Below are 13,012 nucleotides of genomic sequence, written 5' to 3' on the forward strand. Positions count from 1 at the left end.
TCTGTAGCAGGTGGGACTTGAAACCAGGCATCTTGGTCCAGAGTTCGGCACACTACCACTGCACCAAAAGAACCCGAAGAACGTATTTAGAGATAAAGAAAACATAGAAGGTTCACCTGCTTTTAATAAGTCTTTTCTTATGGGTGAATCAAAGTTAAATGAACAATAAGCCACAGGTAACCCCCAAGATTAAAGACTGCATTTAGATTACCTACATACTTAGTGTGGAAACAGGCCCTTTGTCTCAACAAGTCCACACCAACCCGCCAAAGCACAACCCACCCATACTCCTACATTTACCCCTTCACCTAACACTACGGGCAATTGAGCATGGCCAATTCACCTGACCTGCACATCTTTAGCTGTGGGAGGAAACCAGAGCACCCAGAGGAAACCCTCGCAAACACGGGGAGAATGTGCTAACTCCACACAGTCAGTCGCCTGAGGCGGGAATTGAACCCGGGTCTCTGGAGCTGTGACTGTGCCGCCCACGGTACTACTGCTACTGCTTCAACTGTCACCACCCATGCAACCACAGGGTCTGTGATCTCTCTGCCACTGATGCAGCAGCAAGGGACATCGAACATAGAACAATACAGCGCAGAACAGGCCCTTCACCCCTCAATGTTGCACCAACCTGTGAACTAATCTAAGCCCATACCCCTATAATATCCTATCATCATCCATGTGCTTATCCAAGGATTGTTTAAATCTCCCTAATGTGGCTGAGTTAACTACACTGGCAGGTAGGGCATTCCACGCCCTTACCACTCTGAGTAAAGAACCTGCCTCTGACATCTGTCTTAAATCTATCACCCCTCAATTTGTAGCTATGCCCCCTCGTACAAACTGACATCATCATTCTAGGAAAAAGACTTTCACTGTCTACCCTGTCTAATCCTCTGATCATCTGGTATGTCTCTATCAAATCCCCTCTTAACCTTCTTTACAATGAGAACAGACCCAAGTCTCTCAGCCTTTCCTCATAAGACCTTCCCTCCAGACCAGGCAACATCCTGGTAAATCTCCTCTGCACCTTTTCCAATGCTCCCACATTCTCCCTGTAATGGGGTGACTAGAATTGTGCACAATATTCCAAGTGCAGCCACACTATCGTTTTGTATAGTTGCAGCATGACATTACGGCTCCGGAACTCAATCCCTCCACCAATGAAACCTAACACACCGTATGCCTTCTTAACAGTACAATCAACTTGGGTGGCAACTTTCAGGGATCTATGTACATGGACTCCAAGATCCCTCTGCATATCCACACTACCAAGGATCTTTCCATTGACCCAATACTCTGCCTTCCTGTTATTCTTTCCAAAGTGAATCACCTCACATTTATCAGCATTGAACTCTATTTGCCATCTTTCAGCCCAATTCTGCAGTTTATCCAAGTCTCCCTGTAAATTCTTCCACACTGTCCACTACTTCACTGACTTCAGTGTCACCTGAAAACTTACTGACCCATCTACCTATGCCTGCGTCTAAGTCATTTATAAAAATGACAAACAGCAGTGGTCCCAAAACAGATCCTTGTGGCACACCAGAGTCCCAGACTCCGGGCTGAATATTACTCATCAACCACCACTCACTGCCTTTTTACAGAAAGCCAGTTTCTAAACCAAACTGCTAAGTCACTCTCAATCCCATGCCTCCGCATTTTATCCAATAGCCTATCAAAGGCTTTACTGAACTCCATGTACACCACGTAAACTGCCCTACCCTCTTCCACATGCTTGGTCACCTTCTCAAAAAACTCAATGAGGTTTGTGAGACATCTTCCAGTCCTCTGGTACTAAACCTGTAGACAATGACGACTCAAAAATCAAAGCCAAAGGCTCCATAACCACCTCCCTAACTTTCCAGAGAATCCTCGGATAAATGCCATCCAGCTCAGTGGACTTATCTACATTGACTCCTTCTAGAATTTCTAACACCTCTTCCTTAATAACCTCGATGCTTTCTAGTCTAATGTCTCGTATCTCATTCTTCTCCTCGACAATATTCTCCTTTTCCTGAGTGAAAACCAATGAGAAATATTTGTTTAGCATCTCTCTGATCTCCACAGGGTTCACACACAACTTCCCACTTCTGTCTTTGACTGGCCCTATTCCACGCTAGTCATCCTCTTATTCCTTACATACCTATAAAACCAACAACAACAAATACAGGCAATAAAATGAGTGCTTTTCAAGTGTTTTAAACCAATTCAAATCAGGGATAAAATCCTGAGTTTTTTCACTCTCCCCTCTCAACACTTGCTGCTCCACTCCTGACCTTACACAGCCTGCCTCCCACTTACTGTTGTCGAGGTTAGAGTGATGCTGGGAAAGCACAGCAGTTCAGGCAGCATCCGAGGAGCAATAAAATTGACGTTTTGGGCAAAAGCCCTTCGTCAGGAATACAGGCAGAGTGTCTGAAGGGTGGAGAGATAAATGAGAGGAGGGTGGGGGTGGGGAGAAAGTAGCATAGAGTACAATAGGTGAGTGGGAGAGGGAATGAAGGTGATAGGTCAGGGGGGAGGGTAGAGTGGATAGGTGGAAAAGAAGATAGGCAGGTAGGACAAGTCATGGGGACAGTGCTGAGCTGGAAGTTTGGAACTGGGGTGAGGTGGGAGGAAGGGGAAATGAGGAAACTGGTGAAGTCCACGTTGATGTCCTGGGGTTGAAGTGTTCCGAGGCAGAAGATGAGGCGTTCTTCCTCCAGGTGTCTGGTGGTGAGGGAGCAGTGGTGAAGGAGACCCAGGACCTCCATGTCCTTGGCAGAGTGGGAGGGGGAGTTGAAATGTTGGGCCACAGGGCAGTGTGGTTGATTGGTGCGGGTGTCCCGGAAATGTTCCCTAAAGCGCTCTGCTAGGAGGCGCCCAGTCTCCCCAATGTAGAGGAGACCGCATCGGGAGCAACGGATACAATAAATGATATTAGTGGATGTGCAGGTAAAACTTTGATGGATGTGAAAAGCTCCTTTAGGGCCTTGGATGGAGGTGAGGGAGGAGGTGTGGGCGCAGGTTTTGCAATTCCTGCGGTGGCAGGGGAGGGTGGGTTGTAGGGGGTCCATTTGGAGGTGGTGGAAATGTCGGCAGATGATTTGGTTTATGCGAAGGTTGGTAGGGTGGAAGGTGGGGTTCTGTCCTTGTTACGGTTGAAGGGGTGTGGTCTGAGGGCAGAGGTGTGGGATGTGGATGAGATGTGGTGGAGGGCATCTTTAACCACGTGGGAAGGGAAATTGCGGTCTCTAAAGAAGGAGGCCATCTGGGGTGTTCTGTGGTGGAACTGGTCCTCCTGGGAGCAGATACGGCGGAGGCGGAGGAATTGGGAATATGGGATGGCATTTTTGCAGGAGGTAGGGTGGGAAGAGGTGTAATCCAGGTAGCTGTGGGAGTCGGTGGGTTTGTAAAAAATGTCGGTGTCAAGTCAGTCATCATTAATGGAGATAGAGAGGTCCAGGAGGGGGAGGGAGGTGTCAGAGACGGTCCAGGTAAATTTAAGGTCAGGGTGGAATGTGTTGGTGAAGTTGATGAATTGCTCAACCTCCTTGCGGGAACATGAGGTGGCGTCAATGCAGTCATCAATGTAGCGGAGGAAGAGGTGGGGAGTGGTGCCGGTGTAACTACGGAAGATGGACTGTTCTACGTATTTCTGATGAAGGGCTTTTGCCCGAAACGTTGATTTCCTCCTCCTCGGATGCTGCCTGAACTGCTGTGCTTTTCCAGCACCACTCTAATCTAGACTCTGGTTTCCAGCATCTGCAGTCATTGTTTTTACCTAGTTTTTCCCACTTACTGTTGTGCTACCCTGCTCTTCCTGGGCCTGAGGGAGTAAGTTGCTGAGTGGAAGAGATGCACTGAGGGGTCTAGAGCACAGTGTTGAATGCAGGGATCGGTGGGGGGAGGGGGGCGGGGCAGATGATAAATAGAGCTGGGAGAGGAATGAAAGTGGCAAGAGTTCCTTGGACATCAGTGGCATGCACTTTTGTTTATTCATTCGTGGGACAAGGACATCACTAGCTAGGTCAGCATTATTGCCCACGCCAATTGCCTAGAGGGCAATTAAGAGTCAAACACTGGCTTAGTGGCAGGTACAGAGGCTAATAGCAGAAGGCTGTTTATGTAACTGGAGGCCGGTGAGTAATGATATATCACACAGATCAGTGCTGGATCCCTCATTATTTGTGATACATATAAACGATATACAAGAAAATGTGGAGGGGGGGATGATAAGTAAGTTTATGAATTATACAGTGATTATAGATTTTGGAGAAGATTTGTAGCTAATGTTATGGACCAGCGAGCAAACTTTCAACCTGACACAGAGATTGGCTGGGTAGTTAATGGTAAGGAAGAAATCTCAGATTGCAGGAAGATAGACACAGATTGGTCAGATGGGCAGATCAGTGGAAGCTGGAGTATTGTGTGCAGTTTTGGTCACCATACCTTAAGAAGGATGTGATTGCACTAGATCGAGCACAGAGAAGATTCATGAAGATGCTGGCAGAGATGGAGCAGTTTAGCTAAGAAGAGAAGCAGGATAAACTTGGGTTGTTTCCTTAAAGTGGAGAAGACAGAGGAGATCTGAAGGAGCTGAATAAGATTATGAGGGGTATGGACAGGGTGGATAGAAAGCAACTATTCCCCTTAGCTGAAGAGTCAAAAACAAAGGGGCATAATTTTAAGACAAAAGATAGGAGGTTTAGAAGGGATTTGAAGAAAAGATTTTTCACCCAAGGTGAGAATCTAGAATGCACTGCCTGGGAGGACTGTTGAGGTGGGAAATCTCATAACTCTTTAACAAGTACTTAGATGAGCACTTGAAATGTCACAACATTCAAGACTACGGGCCAAGTGATGGAAAGTGGGACTAGTGTAGATTAAGAGCAGTTTTTCATCAATGCAACCTCCATAGGCCAAAGCGCCCCTTCTCTGCTGTCTAATTCTATGGAAAGTAAAATACGGTGGATACCAAATGCTCTATAAAAGTGGAGTCAGAGTCAACTTCCACCTCAAGGTGCAACCAATAATGTCAGTAGTGCCAACATCCTCTGCCAGTGGAGGGAAGTAGACTAACTTGAATAAAAACAAATATGACTGTGCACAGGGCAGTAGTGGGGTGATTTTCAACTTTAGCATCTGGGCGAGTACTTTGCCAGAGCAAACTGTTGCACAACTGCCCAATTTGAATCTCATTGATGCCTATGGCTTAGTCCTCTCACTCCTGAGAGAGAAGATTAGATTAGATTGGATTCCCTACAGTGTGGAAACAGGTCCTTTGGCCCAACCAGTCCACACCGACCCTCCGAAGAGTAATCCACCCAGTCCCATTTCCCTCTGACTAATGCACCAAACACTATGGGCAATTTAGCATGGCCAATTCACCTGACCTGCACATCTTTGGAACGTGGATTCAAGTCCCATATCACAGACCATCACAAAACCAAGTGCAGGCTGACACTCGAAAGCAAAGGAGAGTGCAGCACCGTCAAACGAGATTGCACACTAAATCTTGAACAACCGACTATTTATCCTACAAATATCATAAAACATATTATCTGCTTATCACTTTGTTGCTTATGGGACCTTAGCATTAGCTACACTGAACATTATACTTCAAAACTGAAATTACACTTCAATAGTACTTAGTCGCATACATGTCATTTTGGGTTATATTGGGGTCATAAAAGGTGCTATGTAAAATAAGTCTTTTTCTTTCAGTACTGAAAAACAAATCATAACATGTGGGTCCCATCTGCTTGTTCAGGTGGACATGAAAGGTCCCAGTGCACAATTCAAAGAATGGCAGGCATTTTTCTCGAACTGTGAGCCAATATTCCTCCTAGAGTGAATACCACACAAAAAAAAACACAAATGGGCCATAAGATACTGTTGGCACAGAATGTCTGTGGCACTACAAACATCACATCACAAAACCAACTCACTTGTGCAAATGCTTGGTGATTTTGGGACGATGCAATAGCACGTTTCAGAAGTAGTACTTCACAAAGGGTCAGAACTAGTTTATAATTCTTTGGCACAATGTCCTCACATTTGTACTATTTTCCTTTATTCATAATTTTTATTCTTCCATGAAATGTTTGCTTTGCTGGCAAAGTCGGCATTTGTTGCTCATCCCTACTTTCCCTGTTGGCCATTTTAGAGGAAAATCAATAGCCAAACACTAACATTCTGTCTAAACTGCACAGCTGCTCTAAGGTTTCAAACAAGGCGATCATCTTTGGCACACCGATCATGGCACTGGCGTCCAGCTCTGTCTGAACTCACTGCTATGCACAGGCCTCTGTGGTCTGCACATCTGGAAAGAACCTTACAGGGAATGTCGTCAGCCAAATTGCTGTGGGTCTGGAATCACATGTAGTCCAGACCAGGTATGGATGGCAGATTTCCTTCACTAAAGGGCACTGAGTCTCTTTCAAAAATACATGCATGTACACCCACAAGCCTCATTAACAGATCATGCAGTTTAGAGTTGTACTATTTATTTTATTCTGCCTTTCCTCAACTTTTACAAATGAAGTGTATTACTTCACAACTGTAGAGATGTACCGCATGGAAACTGACCCTTCGGTTCAACTCGTCCATGCTGGTCAGATATCCTAAGTTAATCTAAACCCATTTGTCAACACTTGCCCCATATCCCTCTACATCTTTCCAATTCATATACCCATCCAGATGTCTTTTAAATGTTGTAATTGTACCAGCCTCCACCACTTCCTCTGGCTGTTCATTCCATATACACACTACCCTGGGTGATAAAGTTGCCCCTTAGGTCCCTTTTAAATATTTCCCTGTTCTGGACACCCCACGCAAGGGATAAGACCTTGTCTATTTATTCTATCCACGCCCCTCATGATTTTATAAACCCTCTATCAGGTCACCCCTCAGCCTCCGACACTCCAGGGAAAACAGCCCCATCCTATTCAGACTCGCCCTACAGTTGAAATCCTCCAACCCTGGCAACATCCTCGTAAATCTTTTTCTGAACCCTTCCAAGTTTCACAACATCCTTCCAAGAGGAGGGAGACCAGATTTGTAAACAATATTCCAAAAGAGGCCTAACCAAGGTCCTGTATAGCCGCAACATGACCTCCCAACTCCAGTACTCAATGACTACCATTAAATTTCATCTGCTTAATGACTGCCCATTTTACAGGTCTAGCTGTATTTAGGGTAGATAGTGGCATACTAGCAATGTCCCTGGAATAGAAATTTAGAGGCACAGGCAAATAGTCCAGGGACATGGATTTAAAATCTACCACATGAGGAAGCGAAGTTCAAATTCATTGAATAAACTTGGAATGTAATGTGAGTTTCAGTAATGGTAATCATGACAATAGTCACAAAAAGCCAATCTGGGTTCAGGGAAGGAAATTCTGTGACCTTCTTCAGAATGGCCAATGACTCCAAACTCACAGCAATGTATGTGGGTGACTCTCAACTGTCCTACGAAATGACCACAGCAAGACACTTGGCTCAAGTGCTTTTAGGGTTGGGCAACAAATGCTGGCCTTGCCAAGGATTCCCACATCCTAAGTGGGAATCCTTCAAGTCTGTTACTTTTTCCACATTGCAATTCAAAACTTTGCGTCATCTACAAACTTTGAAATGATGTCCACGTTGTGGATAAAATGGCAAAAAGAGCAGTGGTCCTAATACTTACCCCAGGGAACACCTCTGTACACATCCCTGAAAAACACCCATTCACCACTACTCCCTGCTTTCAAAACTTTGCATCAATTTTATATCCATGCTGCCACTAATGCCGAGGGCTTTTATCGGGCAACCATCTGGAAAAGGAATCCCGTGAGCGATACAAGTAACGGTTAAAAGGGTTTTTTCCATTCCCCGCCAAGTGGTTTATTAAGTTTAAAAAAAGCAAAGCATAGCTCCCTAACAGGAATTTTATGCAGCATGGGAATTTCCCAGACCAATGTTATTCCGGTGCACCTGCTCTAGCATTTGCTCAAGGAAATAGCAGTGTACGAAACTTGGCAGAGGTAGCACTCTTTAATGTTTTTCTTAAATGAAACCAACTTGAAGGTAAATATTTATCAACCCTTACTGCATTACACATGGTCGTTCCTGAGCGATGGCATAAGCCGTAATTTGATACAAACTTGGAATATTTATCATCTTGTGAAAGTGCTTCACAGAATCACATAATAGTTGTGGTGTGGAAGGAGGCCATTCAGCCCATTGTGCCCAAACCAGTTACTGCCATTTGTATTTTTTCCAACACAATCACACACTACAGAAAACAAAACCGATATTTACATAGTTAAAAATCAGGTTTATTTGGAAGCACTACCTTGCGGAACATTGCTCCTTCATCAGGTGGTCGTCCTGTCACAACCACCTGATGAAGGAGCAGCGCTCTGAAAGGTAGTGCTTCCAAATAAATCTGTTGGACTATAACCTGGTGTTGTGTGATTTTTAAAATCGTACACCCCAGTACAACGTCGGCATCTCCAAATTATATTTATATAGAACCTTTCACATTGCTGAATGAAAATTGCCCAGATATGTCCTGTAAGCCAAAAAACCTGGCTAATTACCACCCATCAGTCTGTGCTCAATCATCAAATGAAGTGATGGAGGGGTCATCAGCAACGTTATAAAACAGCACTTGCTTAGCAATAGCTTGCTCATTGATACTAAGTCGTAGGCACAAACATTTTTAGTTACTTCATCAATGACCTTCCCTTCAACTTAAGGTCAGAATTGGAGATGTTTACTGATGATTACATTGTTAAACACCATTTGCCACAAACTTGAAAGGGTTCAGAAAAGATTTACAAAGATATTGCCATGGTTGGAGGGAGAGGTTGAATAGGCTGAGACTATTTTCCTTGGAGACGGAGGAGTGACCTTAGTGAGGTTCATGAGGGGCATGGATAGGGTGAGTAGCCAAGGGTAGCAACCCAGAACTAAAGGGCATAGGTTTAAGGTGAGAGGGAAGAGATTTAAAAGAGACTTAAGGGGCAGCTTTTTCACACAGAGGATGATGCATGTATGGAATGAGCTGCCAGAGGAAGTGGTGGAGGCTGGTACAATTACAACATTTAAAAGGCATCTGGATGGGTATGTGAATAGGAAGAGTTCAGAGAGACATGGGCCGAATGCTGGCAAATGGGATTAGATAAGTTTAAGATATCTGGTCAGTATGGACGAGTTGGACCAAAGGGTGTGTTTATATGCTACACAGCTCCATGACTCACACACTGCTTGACATTTACCACCTCCAATGAAAGAAAATCGAATCATTGTCTCGACGTTCAATAGCATTACCATTTCCTATTATCAATCTCCTGTGGTCACCATTAACCATAAAATGAACTGGAACGGCCAATGACTCCATACTGACAGCAGTGCACATGGTTAACTTTCAAATGTTCTGTGAAAAGGAGTTTTGCATTAACTACATAAGTACATAGATACATATTGTAACTATAAGAGCCAGTCAGGAACCAGGAGGAACTTACCTCCAGATTCCAAAACCCCACTGACAATCTGCAAGGATCAAGTCAATACTGTGATGGAATACTCTCTAGTTGTGTGGATGAGTGCTCCAACAATACTCGAGAATCTTGACACCACAGGGGACTAAACAGCCCGCCTGACTGTGAATTGATGTGGTGCCAACTTTCCCCTCCCCCACTGGTGCACAGTTGCAGCAGTGTGTACAATCTACAAGATGCACTGCAGAAATTCACCAACTCTTCTTAGACCGCACCTTCCAAATCCATGACCAGTATCATCTAGAGGAATAGGGTAATCGATACACCACTGCTTGTAAATGTCTCTCCACACCACTCTCCATCCTTGCCTTGATATATGTTACCACTCCTTCAGTGTCACTGAATCACATTGTCAGAGCTCCCTCCCTAATGGCTGCAGTGTCTCAAGAAGACAGTTTTCAGCCATCTTCTCAAGTGTAATTAGAAATGGGAAATAAATGCTGCTCCAGCCAGCTAAGCCCATATGCCATGAGTGAATATATAAAACAATACTCCCACATACTTTGGAACTAAGTACTTTGGAAGTGTAACCACGTTTATAATGTAGGAAACATAGCAGCCAATTTGTGCACAGCAAGAGTCCACAAATGCGATAACACATTAATAATTTTTTTAGTGATAGGAGAGACCAAACTCAGACTGGATGATTGCTGCTCCAAACCATTCACAATCCTGACTTTGAACTATATCGCTGTTCCTTTAGTGTTGCTAGGTCAAAATACTGGATTCCCTTCTGAACTGCATTGTGAGTCCATCTGTACAAACAGACTACAGTGGTTCGAAAAGGCAGCTCGTCATCAACTTCTCAAAGGTAATTAGGGATGGACAATAAATTCTAGTCCAGCCAGCAACACCCACATCCAATGATTGAAAAACTCTAATTTCAGATGGTGAACTACTGCAGTGATACAGAGTCAAAAAGGAAAAACACAGCCAGTCAGGCAGTATCCGAGGAGCAGGAGAGTCAACATTTTGATCATAAGCTCTTCATCAGGAATGCAATGATACAGATAGGCTCAATGGAAGCTCAAGAAACATTTAATGTTCTGTTTAAGCACTTTATAGCTTCTGGACTGAACAATAAGTTCAACAACTTCAGACCATGAGTTCCATCTCAAATGTTGCTATGCGCTGGTCTGAATCTTGTTTGTCATGTTGTTGCTTTCAAACACAGCTGTTCATGATCCTGCCATTCACACTCTGGACAAGTAATTTCTTCTTCCTTTAAGACAACCGGCGACTATGGCAAGGACTGAATGACATCACAGGCTCTAAAAAGAGACAGGACCTTGACACTCTCCACTCATTCCACCTCTGTGCAAACGATGACATATCCCTCCCAGATCATCTCAAGGCCTTCTAAGCTTGCTTTGAGCAGAATTTTGGTGGAGAGGTAACACCTATTCTGACAAGTTCTGACAAACCTATCCCAACAGTCACTGCATCAGAGGTCAGATCAGTTTTCCTTCGTGTGAATCTAAGGAAAGTGATGGGACCAGGTGGAGTACCAAGCCGTGCACTCAGAGCATGCACAGATCAACTGGCAGAGGTCTTCTTGGACATCTTCAACCTCTCCCTGCAGAAGGCCACTGTCCCTGGCTGTTTCAAGAGGGCCAACATCATCCCTGTGCCTAAGAAGGCTCATGCAGCATGTCTCAAAGACTACCGCCCAGTGGCCCTAACTTCAGTTATCATGAAGTGCTTTGAAAGGCTGGTCATGGCATTAATCAACTCCAGCCTTCCCACTACTCGACCCACTCCAATTTGCCTATCGGATCAATAGAAACATGTCAGATGCCATATCACTTGCCCTTCACTCCTCCCTCGAACATCTTGACACCAAAAACAGCTACGTAGGAATCCTACTCATTGACTACAGTTCAGCCTTCAACACTATTATCCCCTCGAGACTAATTACTAAACTTAGTGATCTCGGACGAAGCCTCACTCTCTGCAACTGGATTCTCAGTTTCCTGATCCACAGGCCACAATCAGTGAAGATTGGAGGCAACATTTCATCCTCACTAACACTCAACACTGGAGCCCCCAGGGGTGTGTACTCAGCCCCCTACTGTACTCACTGTATACCCATGACTACATCGCCAAATACCAGACTAATGCCATTTACAAGTTCACTAATGATACCACCATAGTCGGTCGAATCTCAGACAGCAATGAAACAGACTAAAGACGGGAGGTAGAAGACCTGGAAAAATGGTGCACTGAGAACAACCTAGCTCTCAATGCCGGCAAAACCAAGGAACTCATTATTGACTTTCAGCGGGATGTTACTCATGCCCCCCTACACACTAACAGCACAGAAGTGGAATGAGTGGAGAGTGTCAAGGTCCTGGGAGTGGTCATCCACAACAAGCTTTCTTGGACTCTTCATGTGGATGCACTGGTTACAAATGCCCAATAACGTCTCTTCTTCCTCAGGCAGCTGGGAAATTTGGCATGATGGCGAATACCCTTGCCAAAGTGCACCATGGAGAGCATTCTATCTGGATGTATCACTACCTGGTATGGAAACTGTACCATTCAAGATTGGAGACAGTTACAGAGAGTGGTGAACTCGGCCCAGACAACCACAAAGGCCAACCTCCCATCTATAGAATCCATTTACCAGGCTCACTGTCAAGGAAAGGCCGCCAGCATTCTCAAAGATCCATCCCATCCTGGCAATGTTTTTCTACAACCTCTACCATCGAGGAGAAGATACAGAAGCTTGAACACACACACCAGCCAGTTTTGTAACAGTTTCTACCCTACTGTAGTTAGAATACTGAATGGACTTACAAACTCTTAACATTCGCCTGTATCTGTGTTTTTGTTTTTGCCGATGTTTACCTATTATTTACTATCTATGCTACTTAACTCTGTGATCTGCCTGTATTGTTCACAAGACAAAGCTTTTCACTGTGCCTCGGTACACGTGACAATAAATTCAATTCAACTACTACCAGTCCCTTTGCCTTTTGTTTCCTGACATCCTTGTCATTTCATCACCCTCCACTCTATCTCAGAATTTTCCCTTCTTCTTTGAATCTCTCCCGACTTTCATCAACATAAAGCCAATCAGAATTGAAGGTCAAAATATGAACTTGAGTTCAATTCAAAATATTAACTTTATTTCTCTCCAAAGATGTCAGACCTAATGAGTATTTTCCAGCACTTCTGTTTTAACTCATTTTGTTGACTGAGGGATAAGTATCAGCCAGGGCACAGTATTTTATCAGGACTTGAACAAGAAAGCACTTTGGAAGCCAGTGTAAGTGAATCCATTATTTAAAAGGGACAAATATCATGAACCGCTTTGGCCAAAGTGAAGCATGATGGAAGTTCATAATATGCTATCACTATTTGACAGCTTGGGCTTGAAGTGGAAGACTTGTGTAGTGTTGTAGAACAGAGGGACCTAGAGGTTCAGGTACATAATTCTTTGAAGTTTGGTCACATAGAGACAGGGTTGTTAA

The 13,012-nt window shown here is 44.3% G+C and overlaps 1 protein-coding gene across 1 annotated transcript in view; it reads right to left on the reverse strand.

Annotated features, from left to right (window-relative positions):
• The window catches only part of cfap65 (cilia and flagella associated protein 65), a 171,051-nt gene that overhangs the window by 54,456 nt on the left and 103,583 nt on the right, over positions 1–13,012 (reverse strand). The window lies entirely within an intron of this gene.

Source organism: Chiloscyllium punctatum, chromosome 10, assembly GCF_047496795.1.
Source record: "Chiloscyllium punctatum isolate Juve2018m chromosome 10, sChiPun1.3, whole genome shotgun sequence".
Lineage (NCBI taxonomy): Eukaryota > Metazoa > Chordata > Chondrichthyes > Orectolobiformes > Hemiscylliidae > Chiloscyllium > Chiloscyllium punctatum.